Source organism: Crocuta crocuta, unplaced genomic scaffold (genome assembly GCF_008692635.1).
Source record: "Crocuta crocuta isolate KB4526 unplaced genomic scaffold, BGI_CrCroc_1.0 scaffold90, whole genome shotgun sequence".
Lineage (NCBI taxonomy): Eukaryota > Metazoa > Chordata > Mammalia > Carnivora > Hyaenidae > Crocuta > Crocuta crocuta.
Genome location: NW_027527449.1, coordinates 2,285,675 through 2,298,472, shown reverse-complemented (window position 1 = coordinate 2,298,472; position 12,798 = coordinate 2,285,675). Strand labels below are relative to the sequence as shown.

Below are 12,798 nucleotides of genomic sequence, written 5' to 3'. Positions count from 1 at the left end.
TAGAATCTTGGAAAGAAATGAAGGCTCCACCCAGTCCTGCACTTAAGAAACTGTCCTAGGAAACAAAACCAAAATAACCAGAATTAAGTGAGTAGAGGGATGGCTCCAGATGTACTGAACCGGGTGAAACTTTCCTTTCACTATGTGGCTTCAAAATCACAATCTGGTGTGCTCTTCCTCCAGCGCGGGTAATTTCTAAGCTCAGCGTCATTTCTTGCCAAGGCCGCTGGGTCTGCTTCTTTCCCTCCATATATCTCATCTAGTCTTCTAGCCCCTTCTCCCACCACCCACCCATTCAATCAATTCTCAGCCCATCGCCGCTGCTGTTAGGTTTCCTGCTTCAGGCTGTAATTAAAGCAGATTGGAAGAGGAAGTAGGAGAAATCTGACAGCTAATTTTGTGTCCGATAAGTAAAATATATGCGGAGAGTTTTTCTTTTTTTCCTTGGACTCATGTTCTTTTTCCTTTCCCATTTAATTTTAGATTCCTTCTGCCTTTGAGGTTTTTATGTAAGTTAGAGATTGATATATAAATAAAATACAGTCTGGCCATGTCCCATTCATCTTATATACTCCCTTAAGTTATAGAACGGACTCTAGTTCCCAGGGAGGTTAGATGCCCAGAACAATCATGTCCAGTGCAAAGTTTATTTATAATAATGTTCATTTGTCTCTTAACTACTTTGTTGATATATAGTACAGTGGACTATAATAATTTTACTTTATTTTATATATGTCTGCCCAGTAAAGAGACCTGGGCATTCGGTTCTTTTAATCGACCACCCTTGGAAAAATCAAGCCCATGTGACAAACGTCATCCTGATCCAACATGTTAAAACCACAGACTATCTGGCACAGGGTAGGTATTCAATAAATACTTGTTACATTGAACTGAACTGTACAAAACATACCCTTATCAAATAATATTTAAATAATATTTTTAATAATCACTCAAAGCTTTACTAACTAAAATGAATCTTCATTAATATTAAAATTTAGCAGAGATTCCTTCAGATAGAATATTTGTCTATTTCATGAACTAATATAGAAATGTATTTTTAAAAATTTTTTAATGTTTCTTTATTTTTGAGAGAGGGAGTAAGTGAGAGTGGAGCAGAGAAAGAGGGAGGCACAGAATCGGAAGCTGGCTCTAGGCTCTGAGCTGTCAGCACAGAGTCCGATACAAGGCTTGAACTCAAGAACCGTGAGATCATGACCTGAGCCAAAGAAGGACAATTAACCTACTGAACCACCAGGCACACAAGAACTTTAAAAGTATTTATCAGTCCTGGTTTTTTGAACATGTCTGATATGGTTTTTTGCCCCTGTCACAAAATGGATACAACCTGAGTTAAAGACTCAATGGACTTTAAGTTGTAATTCTGTCATAGATCATTTGAACAAAAGTGATTTAAATAATCACCATATGTATGCAACTTATGCTTTTATCTGGGTGGTCTACAGCTGATAATCTAGAACAGATTTTTCATAATCTTTATGCCATCATCAGAAATGCCCATCTTGCACAATGAAGAATGTTGTTAAGGAACAGTAAAATCAATACAAGTATCACAGATCGTGCACAACTAGGTCTTTATCCAAAGGATACAAAATGCTGCTTTGAAGGGGCACTTGCACTCCAATGTTTATAGCAGTGCTATCAACAATAGCCAAAGTATAGAAAGAGCCCAAATGTCCATCTACTGACAAATGGATAAAGAAAATGTGGTATATATACACAACAGAATATTATTCAGTGATCAAAAAGAATAAAATCTTGATGTGCAACAATGTGGATGGAACCAGAGTGTATTAGGCTAAGCGAAATAAATCAGATAAAGATAAATATCAAGTAATTTCAATCATATGTGGAATTTAAGAAACAAAATAGATGAACAGACAGAAAGGGATAGAAAAATAAGAAAACAACAAAGAAGGAGACAAACCTTCTCTGAGAGCAAACTTAAATACAGAGAACAAACTGGGGGTTGCTGGAGGGGAGGTGGGGGGGTGGGCTGAATGGGTGAGGGGCATTAAGGAGGGCAGGTGTTGGGATGAGCACTGGGTGTTTTATATAAATGATGAATCACTAAATTCTACTCCTGAAACCATCATTACATATATGTTAACTAGCTTGTATTTAAATAAAATTTTTTTAAAACCGCGTATTAGAGATCTTATCTTTTTAAACATATAAAACAGAGCATGAGTCACATTTTTACTTCACTGTCTGAATAGCTTCGATCTCCCAGCTTAATTTTAGGAGTTGCATTAGCCACATGGACAAGTCACACTAGAAGCCTGTTAATAATTAACCATGTAATTATAGAATGTGGCCTGTTGTATTGTTTATAAGATTTAGATTACATTAAATTATAAAGGCATAAAAACATTGTAAAAAGTCAATTTTCTACAAATCCTGAGAAATTATAAAAGCAAAACAAAGCAATAAACATCTGTGACAGAATGCTTGTTTTCCTACTACTTCCAAATTTATTTCCCTCTTCTTCCTGGGGACAGGACTGTCTGTCCAAATAAGAGTGTTCCAGTCCCTTGAAGGTAGTGTGGCCATGTATTTACATTCAGGTTAAAGCATGTGAGCAGTTACCTTTCTCTGGACATTGGCTTTTCCACTCCTATCACTGGCTGGAAGATGAAGGTAGCAATGACCCTTCTCTTGCTACAGGAATGAAAATAACACCCTTGTGGGCTTGCAGATCTACAAGATGGAGGCTTACGGTTCCCTGAATGACCCAGTTGAGAAGAAGAATCCTGCCAGCCTAGACCAGCTGACCATCACGGGAAAGAATATAGCCCATGTTACTTCATATGTGGTGTCTAGGAGGTTCCTTTCTACTTTAACTTAACCTTCACCTTACTATATCTGTTAATGATATGGTCACAAGATTTCTTTTATAATATAAAGCAAGTAAAAACAACACGATGGCATTTTCACAGTCCTCTGAAGAATGCATTATGAACTTTCATTTTTTAGAGTGCCTCTATGCTAACAGGAGCTTGGTCTTCTGCTATATTCTTGTGTCTGTTCTTCACAACAAGGAGAGGAGGGCTGAAATTTGAGACTCACTGTGGAAGCACAGGTAAATCATGTCACTCTCCATTCACTGTTCAGTCATGTTGATGGCTCCTGCCTACCTTTTGAGGCCACCTCCTCCAGAGGTAATATTTTTATTTTTCCAACTAGTTTAATAAGTTTTCCTTTTTCTGAATGCCCACACAACTGTATCTGTACTCAGGGGCTTCCAACCTTTATTGCAATTACATGTATAGTTTGTTTTCTATGAAAAGGTGAGGTTCCTCAATGAAGAATTTATATCCAGTCCGTATCACTGTAGAATTCAGTGTTTCACATGCACTTACAGCAACATAAGTATATGTTGAATTTAACAGTGACTAAAAAATTCTCATGTATTAAATTATAAAACATCCCTTATTAAGCTTAAGGATATAGTATAATAATATATCTTGGATGTAAAATGACATTCTACTGTAACCCAGAAGCCATATAAACTGACTGATGATGATGATGATGATGATGATGATGATACTACTACTAATAATAACGTTCTGTTTTTTCCCATTCCACTTAGACACAATGAGATGACGTGACTATCATATGAGAACTGTGATTTTCTTTTAAACTGAACACCATCATTTCTTTTCAACTGCACCACAATAAAATCTTTAAAAGGCAAGAACATGACTCCACTACAACCTCTTGCTACATTATATAGTTAATCCCACAGAGACCAGGCTGGTCTGATTGTGGCGGGAAAATCTATAAGCCATTTTACAAATCATGCCTGGTATTTACTCACTGGCTATCTTATTTACTAGGCTTTATAAGATCAAATCATGAGTCACCTACCAAATTAAGGCACAGTAGATTTTTGATTGATTCTGAAGTTAACATTAGGGCTATCCCTCAAAACTGTGAGTTTTCAGTTGGTTCTTATTAGCTGACTCCCAGTGTAATTAGAGCCTGAAAACGCAGACAACATTTTTGACTTGTCCCTATTACTTAGAAGTCTGGGATCTGGAAAGAAAATATCTCAAATAGGCTTAGTAATGCTCTTATAGATTTTATGTACTCAATTCTCAAATGCTCTTCCTTGAATATAATCTAATGTGAAATATGACTTCAGTAATAAAATATGGTACATATTTTCTCTCTCTAATATTCTAAATGCTACCTTTCACTGAGGCTAAAGAAAACCATGCTCTTAAATAGATTATGTAGATTAGATACTATTAATTACATCTCAAAATCATCAAATATTTATTCTAAAAAAATTTTCCTATACTTGGGAAACTAAAAAACCATAAATTTGAAATCCAGTACTAATATTTCATGGCTGTGTGAATTTCTGTAAGTTATTGAACCTCTCTGAGCTGCAGTTTCTATGTATTTAAAGAGTGGGATGAGAAATGCCTACACACAGTATTAATATAAAAAGTAGATTATAAAACTGCATGTAAAATACTCATTATAGGACCTAAAACAGAAGACATTCAGTGTACATAAAGTCCTGTGATACTTGTGTACAGGAAAGAAAGAAAACTGATGTGAGAAAGAAAACTGATGTTATTCTACTCACTTCACCTTCCCAGAAACCTTATTTAGCATAGAGTGTATGGTTAAAAATGATGTATTTCTTATTATTCAAATAATTGTATTATGTAATTTTTCATAAAATTTGGTAATTTTGTAAAACATTTATTTTTCTATACTATATAATTTGTATAAATAATTTTATGTTTGAATGAATCAATAGATTTCTAAAATTGTAAGCTCTCATTCTCTATTATCATTTCTTTCTTTCTTGATCCTTTCCTGTTGGTGTTTAAACACTGTTAAGTATCTATATATGTTTGAAAGGCAAATAAGAACAATGGTGCCCTTCACTAGAGATGTGGCATTCAAGATATTAGGCTTTTTACTAGATCTATGGTCTAGCCTTATCATTAAAATTCTATGGTACTGATATCAGAATTGAGTGAAATGATGAATGAAACACAATAGGTAGTCTTGAATTAGATCTTACATTTTATTTTATTTTATTTTATTTTATTTTATTTTATTTTAATTGTTGTGCAAGTGCAAGTAGAGAAGGGGCAGAGAGAGAGGGAAAGAGGATCCAAAGCGGGCTCTGCAGTGACAGCAGAGAGACCGATGTAGGGCTTGAACTTGTCAACTGTGAAGTCATAACCTGAGCTTAAATTGGATGCTAAGCTGACTGAGTCACTCAGGGTCCCCAGATCTTAGCTTTTAATAATTACAAGCCATCACCAGCCAGATAAAAAATGATCATTTCAAATGGTTTTGAAAATCTGGCTACATTTGAAAGAAAAAACACACAAACTAATGTTGGATCTTTATTTTGTAATTTAATTTTTTTTAATTTATTTATTTTGAGAGAGAAAGAGAGAGTGTATGAGCTGGGGAGCAAGAGAGAGACAGACAGAGACAGAGACAGAGGCAGAAAGAGAGAGAGAGAGAGAGAGAGAATATGAAGCAGGCTCCACACTCAGCACAGAACCAGACTTGGGCTTGATCTCACAAACCATGAGATCATGACCTGAGGCAAAGTCAAGAGTTGGATGCTTAACTGACTGAGCAATCCAGGAACCCCAGTGTAATTTTAAATGCATTCAAAAGGTAAATGTAAAAAAAATCCAAATAAAGAAATATATGTGGTTTCAGAAAAATATGACAATTTATATGCATCTGTTTAATACTTTTCCTTCCTAAGATCCCCTAAAACATCAGTGAAAAAAATTTTACTCATAAACCCACAAGAACAGGATGGGTGAGAAAGAAGAGAATAGCAACAGTACTTTAAAGTCTAAAAAGCAAAGGAGGGGTGGTAATGCATTTAGTGGATTACAGATGCTAGAACTAAGCTGACAGCTGGGAAAGCTGTAAAGCGGTTTGATTTTGTCCTGGACTCTGTGTGAGCACCTGAGCCTGGAGAGACTCACCCTCTTGAGAATGAAACACAGGATTTCTAGACTGGAGGACAGTGACACAGTTGATGGAGTTACTATTCGCCAAATGAGAATTTTTTAAAAAATGTGTATTTACTGAATGTCGAGGCTCTCTCTCCCCTTCCATCCCTTCCTCTATTCCCTGAAAACTGGCAATCTGGACTTTAGCCTCAAGACACAACACTAATAGAGGATTTTCTGGGGATTCTGACTGGCTCAAGAAGAAATAGCAAAAAACCCCGACTCCACGTAGCAATAAAAAGCAGCGACATCTCCCTGATGTCATGTTCAATGTCAACACATGCTACCTACATTAGGAGAATCGTAATTTAATATTTAGTCCCCAACTTTTGAATATGAACAACAAACCAAAGGTGGCCAGAAATCTAAAGAAGCTTTTAATTTAGAAGATGTAGATCAAAACAAAACCAAACCATAACAAAAGGATCAAATAGTCACTATGCAGAAAGAAGAAAGCTTTGAAATACATAGATTTCCTCAAAGAGATAAGAAAAATTACTGTGTCAGTGAAACAAAACAGGATGTTATTATAAATAAAATACATTTAGAAAACAACAACATATTGGAAACTAAAAACATGGCATAAGAAATGAAAAATTTGACAAAACATTGGAGAACAAAGTTGAGCTGACCTAAGATGGAAACTGGCCATAAAATATTAAGAGAACCAGTCCAGGAAGTATAATTCTTAAAAAGAAAACAAATATAAAATAATGGTAAGAAGTAACCATTATTAAGTCAGAAGTAGTGAAGAGGTCAAGATTTTACTCTGCTTGAATGTTAACAAGTTAGTCTGCCTCAAATTTATAAACGTCTGTGGCGAGAAGACACAATACCCCTCCATCAGAAATATAAATTACTTTTTGCTCAAAGCAAAAACAGCACCGGGAATAGCATTTGGGGCTGGTTCCCTATGTCCCAATCCCTACCGTACAATCTAATGAGGGCTGGACTTTACTTGTGTGAACCAACCATGAGGTGCAGCATTGAGGAGGCTCCCCAAATTTTACAAAACAGAACTTTTAGAGGCTGCTGACATATCTTGTCCTTCTCCTCCCAGAAAGAAAGAGATTATGCACTATCCTGGAATTTAAGCAAACACTTTCAGGGAAAAGCAGAAGGCTTTAATCGTCAATACTCTAGAACATCTCTGGGGAAGCATACATCTAAATCTTTCTAGGTAATACACTATCTCTAGTTTCTAAAACTGCTTATTAATCAAAAATGTCCCTTGCTTCGAATGCTCACACTGTAAAGGTCCAAACTCTGAGAAATCATGGAGAACTTTCAACAATCATTAATAAAATGATTTAATAAAATGTCCAGAGCCCATTAGTCCTCAGTCCACTTGATGAATATAGACCCTCAGTAGCTCACATCATTGTGAAACTTCAAACCTTGTGGATACGCCACATTTTTAAAAAGTTTTCAGAGAGACAAAAATAGTTCAAATACAAAGGCATAATCATCTTTGACTTCTTAACTGCAACATTGGAAACTAGAAGACAATGGAACAATGCCTTCAAACTTCCGAAGGAAAACAATTTCCTGTTAGGTTTCTATCCCCAGCTAATTAAACAATCAACTGAGGATGCAATCAAGATATTTTCAGATATGTAAAGTAAATAAGAATTTTACTTCTCATGGTCCCTTGCTGATTTAGCTCCTGGAGAATACATTCTACAAAAATAAGAGAGAAAAAAAATCTAGAAAATGAAGAAATGGGTTCCAAGAAGCCAAAAATCCAACACAGAACAAAGACATCAAGAATTCAAAGGATAACAAATGGACGTTCTAGAAAAAACAGCTCTATGCTAGCTGTAGTAGGTAACTGGTCTGGATTGCTGAAATTTGAAAGAAAAGGTTTAGGGCTGGATTCACCAATAGGTCCAATGTCACTGTGCAATCATTTAAATTAAGAATGGGATGACTGGCTTTGTGTGTCCTACATTATTATCTATATTTGGTCTTGACCATTTGCTGATGATATTTCTGTTCACCTCTCCATGTTCCTGTTTTGGGCTGGTTGAATATGCACATTCTACCAAGGCAGTATTCTGTTCTGATAACATCCTGATGTAGAGATTGGCCATAGTAAGTTCATCCCCACCCAAAAAAAAGTACAGAAAACTCTCTCACCTGATGGCATTCTCACTGACCAGCTAGCCTGGCCCATGAAAGGTGGCCCTTCTAAATGCCCTTCATGTTGTGAGTCTTCTGTTCATCAGAACTCACTTCTTGGCTTTGCTCAATGACACTGCCATTGTGTTCTTGAATATTCTTTACTATTAAATATCACATTTTGGAGAATATTTTTAAAAATTGAGGAGACTTTGAGGAAAATGTGAGGAAGAACAATCAAATAAAGTATAAATGGTAAAAGAAAAAGGAGATGGAAAACTGTATATGCTATCATTACAACCTTGTTTAAAAATGTACTATATGCACAAAATATGTATACAACAAAATATATTAGTATATTATGAATGCTTTTAACTTTATTCATTGTATCCTGCCATATTTTCCTATGTGCTACTAAAAACAAGTATTAATGTTAAAATCAGAAAAGTATATTAAACGCATCTACTAAAGAAACACACCTCCTCTGATCCTAATGATATTTCTAGTGCAGTCTTCTTGTACTCTCCCTTTATTAATTATGTTTACTTGAAGACTGGTCTATAATCAGTGCCTCCAATTCCAACTCTCTCATCACTCTTAAATGTCATAGCACTATGGCTTCTGCCCATACACTCCACAGAATATATTCTGGAAATGTCACCACTAGATATTCTTAACTCTTATTTCATCTAGAAGTTTCATCAGCCAGTATGTATTGAGTGCTTACTTACGTAGGTCAAGCTGTGACCTACGCTTGACGCCACTGACACTTCTTCCTTCATAAAACACTCATTTCGCTTGGATTCCATGATGCACTGGTCTCCAGTTCTCCTTTCATTCATTCATTCTTTTTTCCCCCTTTCATTCTTTCCCTACATCCTCTGAACCTCTCCACAATAGCCTGAAAATCTGTGGCTTCCCAGAGGCTTTTCATCATCGTTTTCTCCAACTCATTTTACACGTTCTTGAGGTTACAGATTGTGCTCACCACGCAGCTCCGTTCACTGTCTATTGTTGACTCCAAATTTAAATATCCTGACAGATTGCTCCCCTGATCTCCAGACCAAATACTGATCAGCTTTAGTGACGATTCCACATGGGCGGCCCACAGGTACTACTGATAGAACACACCCCAAACTTAATGCACTATTTAATCAAAAAGAAATCTTATTTGTTCCTACCCTGTATTGTCTCACTCAGTGACAGACACACCATCTAACCTGGATTTGAAACAAAGAGGCCGAAGACTGCCTTGCACTTTTCCCTTTTCCTTTTCCTTATCACTCACATTTAGCTACCAGGTGTATTGATTTTGCCTTCTTGATATCTTTGCAGTTGTCCTTTGTCTCCGTCCCTACCGGAGTTGGACCGCCATCTTTCTTGCCTACATTACTGCCCCCAATTTTACCCTCCCTAGATATTACTGTATCCATTCCATTTCTTCATGACTGTTAGAGTGATCTTTCTGTAATGCAAATTTGACTACATCAGGTACCTACTTAAATGAATTATGACCTTTCTTACCTTCAAAATAAGGTCTAAACTTCCCATGATGGCATTTATAATTCTTTTTCACCTTGACTCTGCCTCTTTACTCAATACTACCTCCTAGTAACTTCATGCTCCAGCTTTAAAGAACTAGATTTTACTATTCTCTTGCCTTTCTGCCTTTGTACATAATGCTCCATCCTTCTAGAATGATCTTTATCTGTCACCCTACTCTACGTATCTAACTGCTATTCATCTGACTGAATTCAAGAGTTACTTCATCAGAGAAGTCTTTCCTGACTCCCTTTAATCCGAGGCTAAATTAGGTGCCAAGCCTATGTGCTTGCATCAGGCTTTGTTTTAATATCCCTCTCTTAGACCCTTATCAAACTCATTGCAAGCTTATCCCACTAGATATGCCACCTGTTTCAGTGATATATCCCCTCATTAGAGCTCCTCTGGAGAGATTTCCTTCAGAGTTACCTTTATGGAGTCACACAAGAAAACTTTATGGTTCAACTTCGTTTTTGCTCAAAGTAGTATTGCCCAGTGTGATCACCAAAATTATTGAACAGATTTGACATTGAATAACTTTTGCCTATTTCAAAAAAATTCAAATATGCTTTCAAAGGACAAAGACTTCTTCCCCCTGAGAATATTTAAAAGACTGTTATCAGATGTTGAGAATTCTTGAATGTTTGCTAAAAAAAAAAAAACCAAGTACTTATAGAATCATAGTTTTAAACGTACACAGGCTTTCCAATACATTTTCCAAAAAAAATCACCAAATCAACAAAAATACATATTTTAAGTGAAAACAATTTAGCTAATTCTTAATTTTAGAAGACTGATATCATATATAAATGCTGCAAATCAGTGGGTAAGAAAAATGATTAAAAATGCAGCATACAAAGTCATACACAGAATATAGCACACTGTAACACATCAAAATAACCACACTAAGAAATGAAAATGGATAAAAAAACTTATGTTGGATAGAAATATCTTGGCAGAATATTATAAGCTTAGATTATTAATGGGAAGAACACAACAATACTAATGTGGGTATCTAATCCACGTTTTGTGTGTTGATTCTTATACTAATGTCAGAATTATCTTGCCATGAAAGCTATTGTTTGTCATTAGTATGTTCTCTCAATGAATGCCATTACGTTTGAAAGAGGAAAAAAAGAAAAATTCAGAAATATTACTTGAGAGGTATTAATGCTCAATACTGAAATATTTTAAAATAAAACTATATGGCAAAAATTAAAATAGATGACCCGATCTAGCTTGATGAAGAGCTGTCCTTAGAAAGAATTCATCTAACACTTTAAAGTAGTGAGATTTTTTTGAGAATGTCACACAGTAAAACCAGTATATGAATTTAAAACAAATGATACAATGCATTTTGTAGGCATAATGAGGATGTGTGAAAATTGATTACCAAATATGAATCAATGGAAGGAGTAGTGAATTAGTAAAGTAACCTAAAGTTACCTTTACAGTCATTGCTTCCATGATCTCAGACTTTATTTTATTTTTTAATTTCTTTTAATGTTTGTTTATTTCTGAGAGAGAGAGCGAGAGCGAGAACGAGTAGGGGAGGGGAAGAGAGAGGGAGACAGAATCTGAAGCAGGTCCAGACTCTGAGCTGTCAGCACAGAGCCCGATGCGGGGCTTAAACCAATGAACCGTGAGTTCATAACCTGAGCTGAAGTTGGATGTTCAACCGACTGAGTCACTTAGGCACACTTCAGACTTCATTTTAATGAGCATTAAGAAATCATCAAGGGGCTCTTGAGTGGCTCAGTAGGTTAACCATCTGACTCTTGATTTCAGTTCAGGTCATGTTCTCACAGTCATGAGACTAAGCCCTGCATAGGGCTTTGGGCTGAGCATGAAGCCTGCTTGGGGTTCTCTCTCTCTGCCTCTCCCCTGCTTGTGTGTGCACGTGCCCTCTCTCTCTCTCTCTCTCTCTCTCTCTCTCTCAAAATAAATAAACAAACATTACAAAAAAGAAATCACTGGAATTCTAAGTTGAATTTGTTATATAGACTACAGTTTAAAATACTGGGTTATCTCTTAACACTTGGAAATGCTTGGTGTCTGATCATTTCAGTGTGACTTTGGGCTTTTCAAATTTGTTTTTGGTATAGGTGTGCTCTTTTCACAGGGAGAATTCTGATACCTGAGATATACACATATATATCAATTATATGAAACAAGTAGACACTCTGGTCATATCCTCAGAAGTATATATTTCACCAAACCTTTACTGAACACGTAGCTAAAGGCTATGGTTTCTAACACCTGAGTGTAAAAAGATGAAAACCAAGATCCTATCCTTAACTTTAGGTATATCCAGTGGGGCAGCTAAGAATATTCTATTATAATGTAATGCAGCAAAACAAAGATAAACAGCATAGGATCAGATGAGTGGCTGGCTCAACAAAGCCCGGAAATCCTGAAATAACTGACTGCATCCTACATTTATGGGTATAAATATGCAACTTCCATTGAGAACAAACCCTATATAAGCTTTGGGTTCGTACTGAATTCAAATCCTGGCTTTATCCCTGACTAGCTGTGTGAGTTGGGTATACAGCAGATGGTTTTCAAGTAAGTCTATGAAATACTGTAAGAAGTAAAAGGAAGTGTAACTGGGAACCTCTGGAGTTTGGAAAGACTCGGTGGGTGACACAGGACTCAAGCTGAACCTGGGATGCCCTGTAAGAATTAGGCAGACACTGTTTTTGATGGGAGGAGGCCATTTGGGCTATGAGGAGTGAAGGAAGTTCAAGAGAAGGGCATATACATGACCTGTGTTCTAAAGACAAACAAGTATAGAGGTTGCCAGCCAGGAAGGAAAATATACCAAATTCCAAGATCAGAGAAAATCTTTGAATGCTATTTCATAAAAGATCGATTCCGTTTCTTTCCAAGCTTCTATTCTTCCATGCTTTCCCACTCTTACTAATTTCTTTCAAATGCACATTTAGAAATACTTACTTGAATGTAATATTTTGCCAGTATTTATGGTAATTACTTCCTGTTAGTTCTTTTATTAAGGAACAACACAATTTTAGGTAGAATGCATGGCCCCAATTTTCTCATTTTGTAGTAAGTTATCTGACATATCTTGCAATAAACCAACATC

General features: G+C 36.1%; 1 long non-coding RNA gene across 1 annotated transcript; it reads left to right on the top strand.

Moving 5' to 3' along the window:
• The first annotated feature begins 20 nt into the window (after positions 1-20).
• Positions 21-3,707, top strand: LOC144230205 (uncharacterized). Its single transcript, XR_013334725.1, has 4 exons — positions 21-87; positions 745-858; positions 2,995-3,100; positions 3,611-3,707. It is a non-coding gene; the product is annotated as an uncharacterized LOC144230205 (long non-coding RNA).
• The last annotated feature ends 9,091 nt before the right edge of the window (positions 3,708-12,798 follow it).